Here is a 22,702-nt window from a genome sequence, read left to right on the forward strand (position 1 = left end):
AGAATTCTTGCTGACCAGATGTACCTGAACTTCTGTGGTGTACACTGGTCTTTGGAGGTTTCCAGTGACCCAGTGATTCATTGCTCCCTCTTCATTCCAAAACAGACATATTCTTGGAAGAGGGGCAGTCAGTCACCTTTGATGAGTCTTTCAACAGCCTGCTGACTGGACATATTGACAAGGCCTGACCAACAAGGAGGTCCCTCAACTGACTTGTTCCCTGCTGCACTCTAACCAACAATCAAGGGAGATGGGCAAATTAACTAGAAACCAGGATCGGTTCAACCAGAATTTGAGGAGCAGATCCTTCAAATACTCGGGAACTGTACCCTTTCACTCTCCATATAAATGACTTTTCTAGCTGTAGAAATGGCAGGTAATTTAAGACTCCAATAACCAAATTAAAAGCCTCATGCAGCAGTCTGCACTCCAGGGCCATGTTTTAAATGAGGACTACTGTATAGATAAGTCATCCACTGGTGAGTTCCACTTATTACCAAATAGCAGAGCGGACTGCCACAGCAAGCCAATTGAACGGATAGGGGCGAGGAAGTGGAGAGTGTGCAGGAGCAGCTGTGTGGAAAATGCACCTGCCTTACAGCATGAAGTACATTACTGAGACTGCTTCTTTTGTGTAGTACCAGACTGTACTCTACTTCAAAGGAAAGGCATCTCCATCACAGAAGAAATCTGTGTCCAGCATCCCACCTTAGAGACCCTGCTCAGTTTCATGCCAAGCCTTGAGTACATACATGATATTACTGTCATCATTCCAAGGGTGGTTTACAAACATGGTTCCATGGATGTTCATGTTTCACCAATTTATTGAAACACTTTGAAAATTAGTAAATTGGCTTCATATTGTCATGATACTGAGGTACCGTGAAAAGCTTTGTGTTGTGTGCCATCCATGGAGATCAAGGGAAAACAACAGAATGTAGAATAAAGAGTTACAGTTAGAGAAAGTGCAGTGCCAGCAGACAATAAGGTGCAAGGTCATAACGAGGTAGATTGTGAGTCCATCTTTTGTACAAGAGGTCCATTCAAAAGTTTGTAACAGCTGGTTAGAAGCTGTCCACAACTCTACATTTTCTAAACTGCTGAAGAAGTGACAGATGCTGTGGAAAGGGGAACTGATACTGCACTTAGATTTCCATTTGGCAATTTAGATTTAGATTATGAAGACACGCAGTCCTCTTTTATTGTCATTTAGTAATGCATGCATTAAGAAATGATACAATATTTCCTCCGGTGTGATATCACAAAACACGGGACAGACCAAGACTGAAAAAACTAATGAAACCACATAATTATAACATATAGTTACAACAGTGCAACAATACCATAACTTGATGAAGAACAGTCCATGAGCACAGTAAAAAGTTCAAAGTCTCTCAAATATCCCACATCTCACGTAGACAGTCCGACTCTGAGTCGTCCGAAAACTTCGAGCCTCCGATCAGCTGTCCGATACCGAGCACCATCTCTAACCGAACGATTTGACCTCAATCTCGGTTGCCAACAGCAGGCAAAGCCGGAGATTTTGAGGCCTTCCCTCCGGAAGATTCTCGATCACACAGTAACAACAGCAGCGAACCTGCGTTTCAGAAATTTCTCCAGATGTTCCTCTGTGCTTTCACGTCTGTCTCCATCATCAGAATTGTCCACAGCCCTTATTTAACAGATACGATATCATTTTCACTGGAGGGCTGCGCACATGCGGTGCGCTGCTATCTCCTCCCCCCGCCTTTTAATGCATAAAATAATAGCCACTAGTGTTTTAAAAAAAGAAAGTGCTTTTGCATGGACAAAGGAATAGCTGATTAACGGAAAACTGGAGAGAAATAGGAATTTTACTGGTTGGCAAAGTGTGCCGTAGAAATGTGTTGGAGTTTCAACTGTTTGCGTTTACACTGCATAGTCACTTTATTAGGTGCACCTGTACACTTGCTTGTTAATGCAAATATCCAATCAGTCAATCATGGCAGCAACTCAATGCATAAAAGCATGAATGGTCAAGAGATTCAGTTGTTGTTCAGAAGAAACATCAGAATGGGGAAGAAGTATGATGTAAGTGACTTTGACCATGATTGTTGGTGTCTGAGTATCTCAGAAACTGCTAATCTTGTGGGATTTGGAAGGGCAGAGGTTCCCAAGATTTTACATGCCATGGACCAATACCATTAAGCAAGGGGTCCATGGACCTCAGGTTGGAAATCCCTGCTCTAAAGTTTACAAAGAATGGTACAAAAACACCCAGTGAGTGACAGTTCTGTGGGCAAAACTACCTTGTTAATGAGCAAGGTCGGAGGGGAATGGCCAGACTTTTTGAAGCTGACAGGAAGGTGAGAGTAATTGAATTAACCACACATTACAACGGTGGTGTGCATAACCTGTCAAACCTTAGAATGATTGTGCTACAGCAGTGCACCACCACAGAGTAGCTTTAGCACAACACTATTACAGTTTGGGGCATTGGAGTTCAGTCCCGGCTACTCTGTACGTCATAAAGCCATTGAAAAGTATACCACAGAAACATGCCCTTCGGCCCATCTAGTCCATGCCGAACCATTTAAATTGCCTACTCCTGTTGACCTACATCCAGACTATAGCCCTCCATACCCCTGCCATCCATGTACCTATCCAAAATTATCCTCAACGTTGAAATCGTGTTTGCGTGCACCAGTTGTGCTGGCAGCTCATTCTACACACTCGCCATCCTTGGAGTGAAGACATTTCCCCATATGTGCCCTTAAACTTTTCATTTTTCACCCTTAATGACCTCTAGTTGTAGTCCCACCCGACCTCAGTGGAAAAAGCCTGCTTGCCTATCAAATCCCTCATAATTTTGTATACCTCTATCAAATCTCCCCTCAATCTTCTACATTCCAAGGGATAAAGTCCTAACCTATTCAATCTTTACTTTTAATTCGTGTCCCCCAGTCACAGCAACAACCTTGTAAATTTTGTCTGTACTCTTTCAACCTTATTTGCATCTTTCTTGTAGCAGGTGACCAAAACTACACACAATACTCCAAATTAGGCCTCACCAAGGTCTTATACAACTTAAACATAACATCCCATCTCTTGTACTCTGTAGTTTGATTTATGAAGGCCAATGTACTAAAAGCTTTCTTTATGACCCCACCTACCTTAGATGATGTCACTTTCAATTAATTATGTACCTGTATTCCCAGATCCCTTTGTTCTTCCTCAGTGCTCTATCATCACCACATAAGACTTGTTATGGTTGGTTCTTCTGAAGAGCAGTACTTTGCATTTGTCTTCATTAAGTTCCATCTGCCATTTTTCCAGCTGGTCCAGATCCCACTGCAGGCGCTGTCCACTACACTCCCAATCTTGGTGTCATCGCAAATTTGCTGACCCAGTTAACTACGTTATCATCCAGATCATTGATATAAATGACAAACAGCAATGGATCCCTGTTGCACTCCACTCATCACAGGCCTTCAATCAGACAGGCAACCATCTACTACCACTCTCTGGTTTCTCCCACATGTTTAATCCAATTTACTACCTCATCTTGAATGCCAAGCAACTGAACCGTTTTCACCAACCTCCTATACTGGACCTTGTCAAATGCCTTGTAAGACAACATTCACTGCCTTGCCTTCATCAATTTTCCTTGTAATTTCCTCCAAAAACTCCAGTCCTTTATAATACCTACCAGTAAATTTCCCACTAATGTCAGGCACGTCAGCCTATAATTTCCTGGTTTTATTTTTAGAGCCTTTCTGAATCAGTGGAACAACATTAGTTATCCTCCAATCCCCTGATAACTCACCTGTTGCTAAGGATTTAAATATCACTGCTTGGGCCCTTGCAATTTCTACATTTGCCTCCCATAGGGTCCAAGGGAATGCCTTGTCAGACCCTGGGGATTTATCCACCTTAATTTACCTCAAGACAGCAAACACCTTTTCCTCTGTAATCTGTATCGGGTCCATGACAATGCTGCTGCTTTGCCTCACTTCAATGGACTGTGTCTGTTTCCTGAATAAATACGGATGCAAAAAGCCCATTTAAGATTTCCCCCATCTCTTTTGGCCCACACATAGGTTACCATTCTGATCTTCCAGAGGACCAATTTTGTCCCTTGTAATCCTTTTGCTCTTAACATATCTTCAGAATCCCTTGGGATTCTCCTTCACCTTGTCTGCTACAGCAACCTCATGCCTTCTTTTAGCCCTCCTGATCTCTTTAAGTGTTTTCTTGCATTTCTTATACTCCATAAGCACCTCATTTGTTCCTACCTGCTATGCACCTCCTATTTTTTCTTTGCCAGAGCCCTAATATTTCTTGAAGATCAAGTTTCCATAAACCTATTATGTTATTCTGACAGGCACATATTTGCTTTGTACTCTCAAAATTTCACTTTTGAATTCTTCCCATTTACCAAGTGCACCTTTGCGAGAAAACTGCCTGTCACAATCCACACTTGCCAAATTCTTTCTGATACTATCAAAGTTGGCCTTTCTCCAATTTAGAATTTCAACCTGCAAACCAGACCTATTTTTCCATATTTACATTGAAACTAAGGCATTATGATCACTAGATACAAAATGTTTCCCTACACAAACTTCTGTCACCTGCCCTGTCTCATTCCCTAACAGCAGATCAAGTATCCACTCTCATTGGGACTTCTACATACTGATGAACAAACTTTCCTGAACACTGGAAAACCATAAGATTTAGGAGCAGAATTAGGCCAAATGTGATGTGAATCTAAGGTCCTATGGTAAAATGATCCCTGTACACTTTACAAAAATGAGTAGGGTAGGGTTCCCTTAGCTAGTGTTTAAATCCTCAACTTCCACTTAAACACAGCAACAAATTGCTTTCTGTGGCATCTTTGTATGATTGGCTGCCACATTGTGAACATTACACTATGCTATATTTTAAAGTTGGATTGGGTTTAAAATGCTTGGGCACGTCCTGAGATCACAAAAGGCAAGGTACTAACATGGATGTCTTTTGTAGACTTCCTCCATTGTAGTTGGACCACTTTCCAATTGTCGTCTTTAACTTCATGGTAAAGGAAATTTGAGTCTCTTGATCAAAAGGTGCCAGAGTCCCTTTTACAAGACTTGAGGTTCCAGACATGCTGGCTATTGGGAATGCTCGGAAACCTGAACATTGCCTGGCATGACTCATTCAGCGATAGGGAGAGACTGGGTTTCTGTTTCTTAAACCCTAGGAGGATCGAGTCAAGCTTATTGTCATTTAACTATATACAGTTATATAATGTATATAACCATCTAATGTATATAGAAACGAGAATGTTTCTCCAAACCAGGGTGTAAAACACAGTAGTGCACATAACACACGATAACCTATGAAGGTAAGGATAAAATCTACAGAATGATCACACATAAATAACCAACTAAAGTGCATTAATTTTAAATATTGGAAGGTATGAAACAGATTAACCAGAGTCACTTAGAATACAATGCAGTCAGGAGGGAGGATCTCAAAATTATAAGAGACATCATATATGTGGAAATCTTTACCCATAGCAGAGGCATATGAAACTACTTGTCATAGGCCTAAGCTGAGGGGTAATAGGTTTAGAGGAAATCTGAGGAGGAATGTTTCACCCAGAACGTGATTAGAATTTGGCATACACTGCCTAAGGTGGTGGTGGAGGCAGTTACTCTCAACATTTGAGAACTATTTGGACAAGCACTTGAATCAGTGACATACAAAAGGCTAAGGGTTAGAGGATGGTATTAGTACAAGGAATACTCAATATGTGCACGGACATGGTGGGCTGAAGGTTCAGTTTCTCTGCTATAATTACACCATGACTCTTTATCAGGGACTGGGGTAAATCTGCTAGGTACTCATCCAGTGAACTCAATTTAGTTGAATTTGTTGATGACCTGCAGACAATCTCCATATCCCTTAGCACTCTTGGTTACCTAAAGTCTGTCAGTCTCAATTTAAAATTAATAATTGATTTTCCATTGCTTGAACTCTTTCACCTGCCAAGACAGAAGATTCAATATGAGCTTCCGATTTGTGAACCTAGCTAGCAGAGCCACTGCTCCACGGTGCTAGAGATCCAGGATTCAATCCCCACCTTGAGTGCTCCCTGCGGAGCTTGCATTTTCACCATGTGGGTTTCCTCCAGGTGTGCTAGTTTTTTGCCCACAAACTTTATTTGTGACTGGAAATTCCTAATCAGTCAGTGAGTAATAAAATCTGGGAGAGAGTTGATGAGAAAGTGGGAGGAGTGAAAAAAATCAGTGTAAATGAGTGGTTGATGGTCAGTGCAGACTTTGTTGCCTGAGTCTCTACCAGGCATCAGCATCCACTCACACTCATTCAGTTTTATTCTCCCCATACTTGCATCAGTTTTCTCCAGATCCTATCACTCACCTACAGCAAACTCCTGTTTCTGGTGGGTTACTCACTAGGGGCAATTTACAGCAGCCAATTAACCCACCAACCCATACATTGTTGGGATGTGGTGGGAAACCATCACACCCAGGGGAAGCCCACACGGTCAGAGGGTGCCAATTCAATACAGACATCACCCTGGGTCAGCATCGCAGATCTGAGAGGGCCATTCTGGTATCTGTTGATAATAAATCTTCACAACAGCACTGGGAGGAGATGTGATGCAAGGTGTCGGGGGAAAAAAATCTTGAAAAGTACATTGTTGATGGATAAGGTACGTACATACACCCACCCACCCAACTTGGTCGCAGAAGTAGCCTGTTTGCATTGCTGTGCAGCCGGGGATTAAATGGGCGGAGCTAGGCGGGGGCCTGTACCGCCGGGCACTGTTTTGACTGACTATGCAAGTGCCTGATCATCCGGTAGTGTCTGTGCGCGTGCGTGGAAGTTCAGAGTGCGCTGCTCGAGCAGCTGTTTCCTGGTGGGGTGATTCCTCCCACACACAATAAGGAGGAAGTTGGAATATGAGGGTGGAAAACCCCAGAAGAAGAGAAGCAGAGATGTACCTCGAATAAGGTAGGCATCTGTCCAGAAGAAGAAATTAGAAACAGCCTTCGATGCAGCTTCCTGTGCAGACTGCGGCTGGTGTTGAGCACGGAAGACTGCGACGGTGTCTCTGCTCTTAGCTTTGTGGGTCAGTGCGAATGGATGCATGTTATTCCCTTGATGGTGGCTGGCTTGGTTGGTCCAAGCTAGACTGCGGAGTTCCTCCCGTTCTGCGCTTCTCTATTCGTAGTGAGTGGGGGAGGGGACCGGAGGAGAGAGGCAGATTGAATTAACCCTTAAGTGTCTGGTGGAATGGAACAGTCCTTAAAGACAAAGAAGCGGGGCCTGTTTCCAGTGTGTTACACATAAGCACTTATTCAGGGCTTTGAGTTCAGACAGCTTACTATTCTAATGACAGACTAGCAGATTTCCCGTCTCAAACTTTCAGACCTCTGGTTATCCCAGCTGGAGAAGAGTTAACCTGGCGTTCAGTTTAATATGGCGTAGTGAATAGCTGTTTGGGCGGGGGGGGGGGGTTACCGTAATGTATGAGGAGCTGAAAAGTCACTGACTTTTTGGCAAACAGCTACAGATAAAAAAAAAGTCTTTGTTAACCAGGCCTATGAATGACTTGCTCAGTCTCATGCTCTTGTGTCTAGAAGGAAGTACTGAGGGCCGCATCATTGACACCCATTTTACATTGCAAGTTTAATTTATATGGGAGGCATGATTTGGATTGATGTGGAGGGCAACAATGATTTCACTACAATTGCAGCAATTCCAGTATCATCACTGTTTTTGATTAATAGTTCTGTGTATATATCTGAGGGAGCAATGGGCTGAAAGGCTGTACTTGTCCTTGTAGTTTTATCCATGTAGTAAAATGTAGTATTGTTTTCATTCAAGTTTGTGTGTGCACCCTGCCCCGTGTCTGACTTTGTATGCCAGTGTTCTCGGTCTTGTATTTGAAACTTGTGACAGTGCATTTCCCTTGTTTTTGTGTCAGCATTATGTTCACTCCTGAGTTTGCATACATTAGTGTGCTTTAAGCTACATTTATGTCCAAAGTTTTGCTCATTTCCTGTTTGTGTATAGAACCTGCTCAGTGCTGTGTTAATATATGAAGGTTGTACTTGGTTCTGTGTTCCTCTGTAGGGCCCGTGCACTACCTGTTTTGGAGTGAGTGCTTGTGAGGTTGGTGTTAAAAGAGACTGTATTTGATATGGGAACTAAGATTGCTGCTGTGTTAATGTCCGTGTAGACTGTATTTAGTCATGTATTACTTGCTCCAATCCAAGGTCCAACATGAAAGATGTGCTTAGTCCCATTTTGGTGTGTGTATGCCTGATCTCACATCAGTGAGTGAATGCTGTACTAATGTACTGCATTTCCCTGTACGTTTGGGTGTATTTCACCCAAAATGATGGTTAGGTTAGTTGATCATTGTAAATTAGCTTGTAATTACGCTAGTGTTAAATTGCTGGGTGATCAGAAGGGCCCATTCCACGCTGTCTCTTAAATAAAAATAAATTAAATGTCACTGTTTTTGATGTACATTTAATAAAAACTAATCTAATGGCTGTGCTCTTGTGTGAAGGCAGTGATCAGTTCCATGTTATTGTTAATGGCTGCACTCTCCCATGTGGTCAGTTCTAAGTAGGTAGAATTTTTGTCATCCACTATTGTGTGGAGGTTACAAAGGGTTTTGTGTCAGTATGTGAAAGCTAATTTCTGTATATGGAAACAACAGGAATTCTGCAGATGCTGGAAATTCAAGCAACACGCATCAAAGTTGCTGGTGAACGCAGAAGGCCAGGCAGCATCTGTAGGAAGAGGTGCAGTCGACGTGTCAGGACGAAGTTAGTCCTGACGAAGGGTCTCAGCCTGAAACGTCGACTGCACCTCTTCCTACAGATGCTGCCTGGCCTGCTGCGTTCACCAGCAACTTTGATGTGTGTTTCTGTATATGGAGTTTGTGAAGGAGCAGTTGGTCTGCTGGTATGTAGAGGCCGTAATCTGTTGTGTTAATGTGCTCAGATCTTATTGTGTGGAGGCTTTCCTGATGTGCAGTGGATGTTGTGTATTGATGGTGTGCAGTGGATGTTGTGTATTGATGGTGTGCAGTGGATGTTGTGTATTGATGGTGTGCAGTGGATGTTGTGTATTGATGGTGTGCAGTGGATGTTGTGTATTGATGGTGTGCAGTGGATGTTGTGTATGCTGGTTAGCAGTGGATGTTGTGTATTGATGGTGTGCAGTGGATGTTGTGTATTGATGGTGTGCAGTGGATGTTGTGTATTGATGGTGTGCAGTGGATGTTGTGTATTGATGGTGTGCAGTGGATGTTGTGTATTGATGGTGTGCAGTGGATGTTGTGTATGCTGGTTAGCAGTGGATGTTGTGTATTGATGGTGTGCAGTGGATGTTGTGTATTGATGGTGTGCAGTGGATGTTGTGTATGCTGGTGTGCAGTGGATATTGTGTATTGATGGTGTGCAGTGGATATTGTGTATTGATGGTGTGCAGTGGATATTGTGTATGCTGGTGTGCAGTGGATATTGTGTATGCTGGTGTGCAGTGGATATTGTGTATGCTGGTGTGCAGTGGATGTTGTGTATTGATGGTGTGCAGTGGATGTTGTGTATTGATGGTGTGCAGTGGATGTTGTGTTTGCAGGTAGAAGCTCAGTGCCGTTGCAGGCTAAGGTACTGCTGAATAATGGCTTAACTCAAACTTTTAAAAAGCAGTGAAAAATCCTTGGTTCAAGTCTCAAGGCTCTGCTTTGTGTAGTATTGGTGTGGATGTAGACTGTGTGGGTCTGTGGTGAATGTGTTCTCAAGGTATTTGTCAGTGAGTAAGTTCTGTGTCTATCTTGTTTCATTGAGTGGAGACTGTGATGATGGCTTGGTAGGCATTGTGTGTGGTGCTGTTTGAAGTGTGAGGTGAAGATGTTCAGTGGCAGTTTCTGGTTAAATCTTTGCTTTGGTTTGTGGAGGATGAGTGATGTCCAGTGATACTGGGCGGATGATGTACTTGCATTGACAGCGAAGGGTATGTCCAGTCCTGCATTTGTGGCTGGCAGCAGTGCCTGGTCTCATGCCTGTGGCTGATGAGAATATCCGGTCTTCCGTATATTTGGTGGAGCAGTCTGAGCAGGCGTTCAAGGGCGCTGCAAAAATACCACTCGCTCTGTCTTTACAAAATCTTTCAAATGCTTTAGAAGGAGCAAACCACCATCAGTGTCCTCTTCTAGGCCAGCAGCCACTTTTCCGAGCTCTGTCCAGAAGAGTTTACCAGTGGACAGAAGAAAAGATCCAAGGATGTTCTTGAAGCCTCACTGAAGAGGTGCAACACTGACTCTGAGAAATCCTTGGCCATGAAGGAGTATTGAGATCCCCTGAGGCCATGGACTGGGAACATGCAGAGAGCCTGTTCAAATGGTGGAAGGTGTATACTACATAACAAACTAGGCACCATCCGCCCCAACTCTCCCCACACTGGCTGATCACCTCAAGGTATGTTGTATTCCAGATTTGATCTCCTTTGAATCTCCTACCCCTCTCCTTAAACCTACACTCTCATAACTTGTCCAGTCTGTCCTTGTAACTGAAATGCTTCATCCCAGACAACATCCTGGTGAATCTCCTCTGTATTTTCAGCATAGTCACATTCTTCCTACAGTGTGGCAACCACATCTACGCAACACTCCAGCTGTGGTCTAGCCATTCTTTTATAAAATTTTAACATGATATCCTAGCTCTCATATCAATATGAAATATTGGATGCTGGTGAATGTTCCAAAGGTTCTTTGTGAGTTAAGGATGAGGCATGAAACCTGGCGGTAATGGCGGTTTCTTAAGTGTAATGAGAACAAAGAGCGAAACAACAAAAAGACCAAGAGGAAAGAAATCATAGTCATCTCATGCTAAAAATTACCTCAAACTAGAAAGATAACTTGACTCCATGATAACCAATAACCTAAGAACTAACCAGATTCAAGTGGCATGACACCTGCTACAGAAAAATCTAAGAAGCTTCTAGAAAAATACAGAATTAGCTAGACTATAATTACTGAACAATTACACATATATACTATAGGTGATCGTGTAAAACACAAACAGGTATAGGAAAGTTAAGCTACAGCAGTTTTACTCCAGTCCAGCAAAAGTCTGCTTTTTCCTGTGGGTGCTGTACTGTGTTAGTCTGGCATATTTTATTTACTCCTAATTTAGTGTGAAGAGTGTGTGTGCAGTTTTAGATGAAGGCTCATCAGACTGATGCCAAAAGGCTGTGCTTGGTGCTGAGTGAAGAACATGTTTTGTGTTGATATGTGGATCCAGTCCTTAGTCCTATATTTGCATGTGCAGGCAGTGTGTGGCTCCATTCTGACGTGGAGATACAGCATGTGGTTCTGTGTGGGCTGTCAGGGCTGAGTATGGCAGCAGCATGCTAACATTTCTGTCACCCACTAACACGGTGCTGGTACATATAGGAAATGCATCATTGCACCAGAGAAGGTGTAGAGGAGATATTAACTGGGAAGGGGGTTTACTGTCCTGGGGAGATTGAAATGGCGTGATTTATGTTTAGAGTGGAGGAGGTTGGGTAGTGTACAGACAGTAGGAAGAATTGCTGGGCAACAAGCCAATGTGCCAAAAGGAATTTATTGCGGATGAGCGTATGGAGATGCAATTTGGCAGAAGGGACGGGAAGGAGGTATTGTAAACTGATACATTCCAAACTGTGCAAGAATAGAAGCCCCACACAGATTTTTTTTTTGGAACGTTGGCTTCATTTGACAAGCAGCATTTATTGCCCATCCCTAACCACCCTGGAGAAGGTGATGGTTATCTGCCTTCCTGAAGGATTGCACGCATTCTGGCATAAGTGCTTCCTCGGTGCTGTTGAATAGTGAGTGTAAGGGTTTGGGCCCAACCATTGTCATATGTATTTCCATGATAGGGTTATGTGGCATTTGAGAGTCCTGCAGGAACTTGGGATCCAGTAGGTCACGGTATTCTCATATATTTGCTGCCCTCGTCTTTCTGGATAATAGAGATCACAGGTTTGGAAAGTGGTAGTGGGATTGCTTATACACATAATAGCAATATATTTTGTGGAAGATGCACACTGAACCACTGTGCACTGATGGGCTAGAGAGAATGAATGCTTAGATTTATACAGTGTCAATCAAGCAGGCTATTTATCCTTAAACACATTGAGCTTGAGTTTTTTGAGCTGAATTTGTGTAGGCATCTAAAGATTATTGCATCACACCAACAAAATGTCTTTGGATAAGGTTTGGAATGTCAAATGGTGAATGACTTGTCACAGGGTATCCAGGCTCTGATTTGCTATTATGAGTTCAGTATTTATATGGGTGCAAAAACTGAGTTGCTGGAGTTCCATAAGCAGCTTGTTTTTTGCACCAGATTCTGTATTTGTAGAATCGTATGTTTATTTATGTGACTGGTCCATATGCTTCTGGACAATGCTGACTACACTATATGGACTGAGTATGGGTGGTTAGGCTGTCACATTGGAGGTGGTCAATGTTCAGTATTTCTGAGGGAACAATGTTATTTGCCACTTAGTGGCCCATACTTAAACATTGGTTAAGTATTCCTAAGTGTAAGCTTAGGCCACTTAATTTGCAGAGGGCTAAGAATTAAACTGAAGCTCTAATCATCAGTGAACACCTCTGCTTGCGGTAGATGAAGGGTCTTGACCTGAAAGGTCAGCTATCCAAAGTTCAAAGTAAAATTGATTATCAGAATGCATACATGACATCACACGCAACCCTGAGATTCTTTTTTTCTGTGGGCATACTTAGCAAATCTATAGAACAGTAACTGTAAACAGGATTAATGAACAACAAACTATGCAAATGCAATTATAAATAAATAGCAATAAATAATGAGCATGAAATAACAAGAGTCCTTAAAGTGAGACCATTGGTTGTGGGAACACCAGAAATAGACTGAGTGTAGTTAAACCCCTTTTGTTCAAGAGCCTAATGGCTGAGGGGTAATAGCTGTTCTTGAACCTGGTGGTGCAAGTCCTGAGGTACTTTTACCTTCTACCTGATGACAGCAGCAAGAAAAGAGCATGGTCTGGGTGGTGAGGATCTTTAATGAAGGATACTTTTCTACGGCAGCATTCCATCTAGATGTGCTCAATGGTTGGGAGGACTTTACCTGTGATATACTGGGCCAAATCCACTACCGTATGTTGGATTTTCAGCTCAAAGGCATTGGTGTTCCCATACCAGGCTGTAATACAGCCAGTTAGCACACTTTACACCATACATTTATAGAAGTTTGCCCAGGTTTTTGATGAGATGCTGAACTTCCGCAGACTCCTGAGGGAGGAGAAGTGCTGTCATGCTTTCTTTGCAATTATATTTGTGTGATGATTCCAGCTCCTCTGAGATAGTGACACCCAGAGGAATTTAAAGTTACTGACCCCTCTCCATCTCTGATCCTCATGGACCTCTGGTTTCCCTCTCTTGAAGTCTACAATCAGTTCCTTGATCTTATTGACATTGAGGGAGAGGTTGTTATTGCACCACTCAGCCAAATTCTTAATCTCCCTCCTGTATGTTGATTGGCCCACAATGGTGGTGTCATCAGCAAACTTGTATATGGTGTTAGAACTGTACTTAGCCACACAGTCATAGGTGTAAGGCGAATAGATAAGAGGGCCTAAGCACACATCCCTGTGGTGCTCCAGTGCTGATGGAGATTGTGGAGGAGATATTTTTGTCAATCCGAACTGACTGGGGTCTACAAATGAAGAAATCCAGGATCCAATTGCACAAGGGGGTATTGAGTCCCAGGTCTTGAAGTTTACTGATTAGTTTTAAGAGACGATGGTATTAAATGCTGAGGTATGATTGATAAGGAGCATCCTGATGTATGCATCTTTGCTGTCCAGATGTTCCAGAGTTGTGTGAAGAGCCCACGTGACAGCATCTGCTGTAAACCTGTTGCTCCGCTTGGCGAATTGGAGCGGATCTAAGTCGCCACCCAGACAGGAGCTGAGCTGCTTCAACACCAACCTCTCAAAACACTTCATCACAATGGATATAAGTGCCACTGGGTGATAGTCATTTGGACAGATTATCACGCTCTTCTTGTGCACTGGTATGATTGAAGCCTGTTTGAAGCAGGTGGATACCGCACACTGCTGGAGTGAGAGGTTGAAGACATCCGTGAATGCACCAGCCAGTTGGTCAGCGCAGGTCTTCGGTACTCGGCCAGGTACTCTGTCCAGACTGGATGCTGTCCTTGGACTCACTTTCTTGGAGGCAGCCTGCACGTCATCTCCAGATACTGAGACCAAAGGATCATCCGGAGACATGGGGGTGTGCAATGGTTCCTCCCTGTTCTGGTGGTCAAAGTTAGCATAACTCTGCTGTCCCCAATGTCGCAAGATTTAACTTTGTAGGAGGTTATGGCATTCAAACCCTGCCACAACTGTTGAGCATCCCTTGTCGACTCCAGTCTTGACTGGAATCTCCACTTCGCCCATGAGGTGGCTTCATTTTCTGGGCGAATATGAAAACTTCTCCACTTTTGTAGAAAGTAATGCCATAGCAGAGTACTTTCTGAATGGTGAGAGATTGAAAAATTTTGGTATTTGGAGAAACCTGTATATGCATTACTGAAAGTTAACATTCAAGTCATATAGTATGTAACATCCTTCCAGGTATGAATATTTGAGTACAAGAATAAAGATACGTCAGAATATATCGACCTGTAATTTAGCTGCCATACAGTGCTGTGGATCTGATTTCCTTGCCCAAGGAGCAATAGGGATTGGATCGGAGGGTCACCAGGCTGATTACTGATATGACCCGGGAGGGGGCATTGTCCTATAAGGAGTAATTCAGGGCCTTTACTGCATTGAGAAGGATGAGACATATGAAATTATGGGTCTTGACAGTAATGATGTTACCCCTAACCTGGGTGTGTAGAACCAGGGTTCAACCATTTGGGACAGAGTGGAGAAAGAACTTCTTCACCCAGAGGTAGTGAATCTATTGAGGGCTGCACAGGTTCATTGAGTTATTCAAAACAGAGAATGATGGAATCGTAGGCTGTAGAAATATGGCACAGAGGGACAAGATTGTCATCTTATTAAAGACAGCAATTATGAGGAGCCAAATGATAATTGGTATAAGATTGTAACTGGCTGATCTGGATGTGTCGTGTTCCTGAGCAATTTTTCACGCTTTCAAATATCCGCTGCTATCAACTATTTCTTAATTTTTGCAATGAGTGGATTGAATTACATGGCTTCTGATGTTGGGGATTTTAGAAGCTTTGGTTAATTCACATGTGGAATTGCATCTAGTTCCTGTCACAGATTTGGAAAGATGGGAAAGTCTTTGAGAAAGAAGTTGTACGAATGGTAAAAGAACAAAACTGACCAACAACAGATTGGATCTTAGGACTTCCTTACCTGCTGTAATTGGTGCAACTATTGGTGCTTTGCTCCAGATCTTGGGCAATGTATCAGACTTCACATAGCTAACCTGAATTCCTTTAATTCAATGGTGTCCACATATTTTGGACCTTCAGCTTTACCAATCTTCATGCCATTGATATTTTCCAAATTGATTAATCCAAGTTTTTGATTTCTAATGCCTTTGTTGCAATTTTCCTTTTTCAGTTTTGAGAAAAGGAATAACACAGGAATAGCCCCTTCAGACCAACAGGGATTATAGAGACCAGAAGGATCAATCAACCATAAAGTTTAAATCTTCACTGTACTGGAAATTAGTTTATGTCAATCAGCACTTGGGTGATGGGTGAATAGGAATCTATATTATAGATTTTTTAGGTGTTATGCAGTAAAATTGCAGCACTGGTGTTAATTAGTTAGAGATACAGTGCGTATAGGCCCTTCTGGCCCTTAGAGCTGCACCGCCCAGCAACCCTCCCGATTCTTGATTACCTGACTGGCAGACCACAGTACATGTGCTTGCAACACTGTGTGTCCGACAGAGTGATCAGCAGCACTGGGGCTCCACTGGGAACTGTCTTGTCTCCCTTTCTCTTCACCATTTACATCTTGGACTTCAACTACTGCACAGAGTCTTCAGAAGTTTTCTGATGACTCTGCCATAGTTGGATGCATCAGCAAGGGAGATGAGGCTGAGTACAGGGCTACAGTAGGAAACTTTGTCACATGGTGTGAGCAGAATTATCTGCAGCTTAATGTAAAAAAGGCGAAGGAGCTGGTGGTAGACCTGAGGAGAGCTAAGGTACCGGTGACCCCTGTTTCCATCCAGGGGGTCAGTGTGGACGTGGTGGAGGATTACAAATACCTGGGGATACGAATTGACAATAAACTGGACTGGTCAAAGAACACTGAGGCTGCCTACAAGAAGGGTCAGAGCCATCTCTATTTCCTGAGGAGACTGAGGTCCTTTAACATCGGCCGGACGATGCTGAGGATGTTCTACGAGTCTGTGGTGGCCAGTGCTATCATGTTTGCTGTTGTGTGCTGGGGCAGCAGGCTGAGGGTAGCAGACACCAGCAGAATCAACAAACTCATTTGTAAGGCCAGTGATGTTGTGAGGATGGAACTGGACTCTCTGACGGTGGTGTCTGAAAAGAGGATGCCATCTTGGACAATGTCTCCCATCCACTACATAATGTACTGGGTGGGCACAGGAGTACATTCAGCCAGAGACTCATTCCACCAAGATGCAACACAGAGTGTCATAGGAAGTCATTCCTGCCTGTGGCCATCAAACTTTACAACTGCTCCCTTGGAGGGTCAGACACCCTGAGCCAATAGGCTGGTCCTGGACTTATTTCCTGGCATAATTTACATATTACTATCTAACTATTTATGATTTTATTACTATTTATTATTTATGGTGCAACTGTAACGAAAACCAATTTCCCCCAGTGATCAATAAAGTATAATTTATGACTATGACTATTAAACCTAGCCTGCTAATGGGACAATTTACAATGACTAACCTCTTAACTAGTATGTCTTTGGACTGTGGGATAAAATCAGGGCCCCCAGAGAAAACCTACACATTCTATGAGGAAGTACCAGTGATGGATACGGCTTTAAGCCACGTGCTAACAATCTATATGCATTCTATCCTGCCTCAAATTTAATAAATGAATGAACAACTTGACCTTCTATAAATAAATCAGAAGTAAGAGGGTAGCCAGGGAAAACATGGGTCCTGAGGATCAAAGATGGTAACTACTTGTGGAGCCAGGATATGTGGGCAAAATCTGAAATTACTACTACTCACTAAGTAGGACATGGAAGTCAGTGAGTACAGAGAGGGATATGTGGATAACCTGGGGCAGGTTAGTAGTAAGTGTTAAATGTCATGGACATGAAAGAGTTGATAAGTCCCCCCCCAGGGCTGAATGAGATCTGTCCAGGTTGATATGGAAAGCAAGGGAGGAAATTGTGGTACATATAGGTACCAATGACATAGGTAGGAAAAGGGATGAGGTCCTGAAAGGAGAATATAGGGAGCTAGGAAGGGAGTTGAGAAAAAGGACCGCAAAGGTAGTAATCTCGGGATTACTGCCTGTGCCACGCGACAGTGAGAGTAGGAATGTGATGAGATGGAGGATAAATGTGTGGCTGAGGGATTGGAGCAGGGGGCAGGGATTCAAGTTTTTGGATCATTGAGACCTCTTTTGGCGCAGGCGTGACCTGTACAAAAAGGACGGGTTACACTTGAATCCTAGGGGGACCAATATCCTGGCAGGGAGATAAGCGAGGGCTACTGAGGTGACTTTAAACTAGAATGGTTGGGGGGTGGGAATCAAATTAAAGAGGCTAGGCGTGAGGAGGTTAGTTCACAACAGGGGGATGGGAACCAGTGCAGAGAGACAGAGGGGTGTAAAGTGAGGGTAGAAGCAAAAAGTGCTAAGGAGAAAAGTGAAAGTGGCAGGCTGACAAATCCAGGGCAAGCATTAAAAAGGGCCACTTTTCAACATAATTGTATAAGGGCTAAGAGAGTTGTAAAAGAGCGCCTGAAGGCTTTGTGTGTCAATGCAAGGAGCATTCGTAATAAGGTAGATGAATTGAAAGTGCAGATTGTTATTAATGATTATGATATAGTTGGGATCACAGAGACATGGCTCCAGGGTGACCAAGGATGGGAGCTCAACGTTCAGGGATATTCAATATTCAGGAGGGATAGACATGAAGGAAGGGGAGGCGGGGTGGCGTTGCTGGTTAAAGAAGAGATTAACGCAATAGAAAGGAAGGACGTAAGCCGGGAAGATGTGGAATCGATATGGGTAGAGCTGCATAACACTAAGGGGCAGAAAACGCTGGTGGGAGTTGTGTACAGGCCACCTAACAGTAGTAGTGAGGTCGGAGATGGTATTAAACAGGAAATTAGAAATGTGTGTAATAAAGGAACAGCAGTTATAATGGGTGACTTCAATCTACATGTAGATTGGGTGAACCAAATTGGTAAAGGTGCTGAGGAAGAGGATTTCTTGGAATGTATGTGGGATGGTTTTTTGAACCAACATGTCGAGGAACCAACTAGAGAGCAGGCTATTCTGGACTGGGTTTTGAGCAATGAGGAAGGGTTGATTAGCAATCTTGTCGTGAGAGGCCCCTTGGGTAAGAGTGACCATAATATGGTGGAATTCTTCATTAAGATGGAGAGTGACATAGTTAATTCAGAAACAAAGGTTCTGAACTTAAAGAGGCGTAACTTTGAAGGTATGAGACGTGAATTAGCTAAGATAGACTGGCAAATGACACTTAAAGGATTGACGGTGGATATGCTATGGCAAGCATTTAAAGGTTGCATGGATGAACTACAACAATTGTTCATCCCAGTTTGGCAAAAGAATAAATCAAGGAAGGTAGTGCACCCGTGGCTGACAAGAGAAATTAGGGATAGTATCAAGTCCAAAGAAGAAGCATACAAATTAGCCAGAGAAAGTGGCTCACCTGAGGACTGGGAGAAATTCAGAGTTCAGCAGAGGAGGACAAAGGGCTTAATTAGGAAGGGGGAGAAAAGATTATGAGAGAAAACTGGCAGGGAACATAAAAACTGACTGTAAAAGCTTTTATAGATATGTAAAAAGGAAAAGACTGGTAAAGACAAATGTAGGTCCCCTACAGACAGAAACAGGTGAATTGATTATGGGGAGTAAGGACATGGCAGACCAATTGAATAGTTACTTTGGTTCTGTCTTCACTAAGGAGGACATAAATAATCTTCCAGAAATAGTAGGGGACAGAGGGTCCAGTGAGATGGAGGAACTGAGCGAAATACATGTTAGTAGGGAAATGGTGTTAGGTAAATTGAAGGGATTGAAAGCAGATAAATCCCCAGGGCCAGATGGTCTGCATCCTAGAGTGCTTAAGGAAGTAGCCCAAGAAATAGTGGATGCATTAGTGATAATTTTTCAAAACTCGTTAGATTCTGGACTAGTTCCTGAGGATTGGAGGGTGGCTAATGTAACCTCACTTTTTGAAAAAGGAGGGAGAGAGAAACCGGGGAAATTATAGACCGGTTAGCCTAACGTCGGTGGTGGGGAAACTGCTGGAGTCAGTTATCAAAGATGTGATAACAGCACATTTGGAAAGCGGTGAAATCATCAGACAAAGTCAGCATGGATTTGTGAAAGGAAAATCATGTCTGACGAATCTCATAGAATTTTTTGAGGATGTAACTAGTAGAGTGGATAGGGGAGAACCAGTGGATGTGGTATATTTGGATTTTCAAAAGGCTTTTGACAAGGTCCCACACAGGAGATTAGTGTGCAAACTTAAGGCACACGGTATTGGGGGTAAGGTATTGGTGTGGATGGAGAATTGGTTAGCAGACAGGAAGCAAAGAGTGGGAATAAACGGGACCTTTTCAGAATGGCAGGCGGTGACTAGTGGGGTACCGCAAGGCTCAGTGCTGGGACCCCAGTTGTTTACAATATATATTAATGACTTGGATGAGGGAATTAAATGCAGCATCTCCAAGTTTGCGGATGACACGAAGCTGGGTGGCAGTGTTAGCTGTGAGGAGGATGCTAAGAGGATGCAGAGTGACTTGGATAGGTTGGGTGAGTGGGCAAATTCATGGCAGATGCAATTTAAAGTGGATAAATGTGAAGTTATCCACTTTGGTGGCAAAAATAGGAAAACAGATTATTATCTGAATGGTGGCCGATTAGGAAAAGGGGAGGTGCAACGAGACCTGGGTGTCATTATACACCAGTCATTGAAAGTGGGCATGCAGGTACAGCAGGTGGTGAAAAAGGCGAATGGTATGCTGGCATTTATAGCAAGAGGATTCGAGTACAGGAGCAGGGAGGTACTACTGCAGTTGTACAAGGCCTTGGTGAGACCACACCTGGAGTATTGTGTGCAGTTTTGGTCCCCTAATCTGAGGAAAGACATCCTTGCCATAGAGGGAGTACAAAGAAGGTTCACCAGATTGATTCCTGGGATGGCAGGACTTTCATATGAAGAAAGACTGGATGGACTGGGCTTGTACTCGTTGGAATTTAGAAGATTGAGGGGGGATCTGATTGAAACGTATAGAATCCTAAAGGGATTGGACAGGCTAGATGCAGGAAGATTGTTCCCGATGTTGGGGAAGTCCAGAACAAGGGGCCACAGTTTGAGGATAAAGGGGAAGCCTTTTAGGACCGAGATTAGGAAAAACTTCTTCACACAGAGAGTGGTGAATCTGTGGAATTCTCTGCTACAGGAAACAGTTGAGGCCAGTTCATTGGCTATATTTAAGAGGGAATTAAATATGGCCCTTGTGGCTATGGGGATCAGGGGGTATGGAGGGAAGGCTGGGGCGGGGTTCTGAGTTGGATGATCAGCCATGATCATAATAAATGGCGGTGCAGGCTCGAAGGGCCGAATGGCCTACTCCTGCACCTATTTTCTATGTTTCTATCGCTGAGGCCCTGACTGAGACTTTTTGCATCTTTGTTAGCCACAAGTGAGGTACAAGGAAACTGCAGGATAGCATAGATAAGCCAGGTAATCCCACATGGTAGGGAAATTATTGGGAAACATTCTAGAACTTTATGGGATAGGAATTGTGCACATTTATCAACCTGATGTTGAGGTGGGGAAATTGAAATTTTTGAGGAGGTGCCCTAAGAAAATTAATCAAGTTATGGTGTTAGACACGGTATATATGGTCTTTAAAAGGTTCATTTTATTATCAAAGTAGGTACTCAATACAGCTCTGAGATTCATCTTCTCCAGATAGCCATGAAATACAGAAAAACAATTTAAAGTAATTGAAAGAAAATATATCAACCTTCTTTCCACACGAAAAAGAAAAAGGAGCAAAACTTGCAAATCCCAAACCCCTCGCACAAAAAAACTAACAGATCTTCCACACAGACACGGCAGCTAAATCATCAAACTTCTAGCCCCCAAGCCCCTCCCACACAAAAAAAAACTGACAAAAAGAGCAAGAGAATAAGACATGAGAAAATAGGACCAATCAAGTGTGACAGTGGAAAAGTGTGTATGGAACCAGAGGAGATAGCAGAGATACTTAATGAATATTTTGCTTCACTACTGAAAAGGACCTTGGCAATTGTAGGGATGACTTTTGGCGGACTGAAAAGCTTGAGCATATAGACATTAAGATAAAGGATGTGCTGGAGCTTTTGGAAAGCATTAAGTTGGATATGTCACTGGGACCGGACATGATATAGCCCAGGCTACTGTAGGAGGTGAGGGAGGAGATTGCTGAGCCTCTGGCAATGATCTTTGCATGATCAATGGGGACAGGAGAGGTTCCAGAGGTTTGGAGGGTTTCAGATGTTTTTCCCTTATTCAAGAAAGGGAGTAGAGATAGCCCAGGAAATTATAGACCAGTGAGTCTTACTTCAGTGTTTGGCAAGTTGATGGAGAAGATCCTGGGAGGCAGGATTTATGAACATTTGGATAGGCATAATATGATTAGGAATAGTCAGCATAGCTTTGTCAAGGGCAGGTCGTGTCTGATGAGCCTGATTGAATTTTTTGAGTGTGTGACTAAACACATTGATGAAGGTAGGGCAGTAGATGTAGCGTATATGGATTTCAGCAAGGTATTTGATAAGGTACCCCATTTAAGGCTTATTGAGAAAGTAAAAAAAAAAGGCAACCTTGCTTTATGGATCCAGAATTGGCTTGCCCACAGAAGGCAAAGAGTGGCTGTAGATGGGTCATATTCTGCATGGAGGTTGGTGACCAGTGGTGAGCCTCAGTGATCTGTTCTGGGACCCTTACTCTTCATGATTTTTATAAATGACCTAGATGAGGAAGTGGAGGGATGGGTTAGTAAATTTGTTGATGACACAAAAGTTGGGGGTGTTGTGGATAGTGTGGAGGGCTGTCAGAGGTTACAGCGGGATATTGGTAGGATGCAAAATTGGGCTGAGAAGTGGCAGATGGAGTTCAACCCAGATAAATGTGAGGTGGTTCATTTGGTAGGTCAGATATGATGACAGAATATATTATTAATTAGTACTCTTGGCAGTGTGGAGGATCAGAGGGATCTTGGAGTCAGAGAACATAGTATACTCAAAGCTGCTGTGCAGATTGACTGTGTGGTTAAGAAGTCATACAGTGCATTGGCCTTCATCAACCGTGGGATAGAGTTCAAGAGCAGAGAGGTAATGTTAAAGCTATATAGGACCCTGGTCAGACCCCACTTAGAGTACTGTGCTCAGTTCTGGTCACCTGACTAGAGGAAAGA

The 22,702-nt window shown here is 43.1% G+C and overlaps 1 protein-coding gene across 5 annotated transcripts in view; it reads left to right on the top strand.

The window, feature by feature from the left end:
- Positions 1-22,702, top strand: part of LOC134354623 (roquin-1-like) — a 174,185-nt gene that overhangs the window by 10,838 nt on the left and 140,645 nt on the right. For 2 of the 5 annotated variants that reach the window (XM_063063639.1, XM_063063644.1), the window contains exon 1: positions 6,847-6,999. The exons of 2 other annotated variants lie outside the window; for them this stretch is intronic. The gene's annotated coding sequence lies outside the window, so the exon portion shown is untranslated. Of the gene's footprint in view, positions 1-6,846; positions 7,000-9,273; positions 10,485-22,702 lie in introns of those variants that run through there. One more of the 5 variants, XM_063063642.1, reaches the window with a different exon arrangement.

The sequence above is a fragment of the Mobula hypostoma genome, chromosome 12 (assembly GCF_963921235.1).
Source record: "Mobula hypostoma chromosome 12, sMobHyp1.1, whole genome shotgun sequence".
NCBI lineage: Eukaryota > Metazoa > Chordata > Chondrichthyes > Myliobatiformes > Myliobatidae > Mobula > Mobula hypostoma.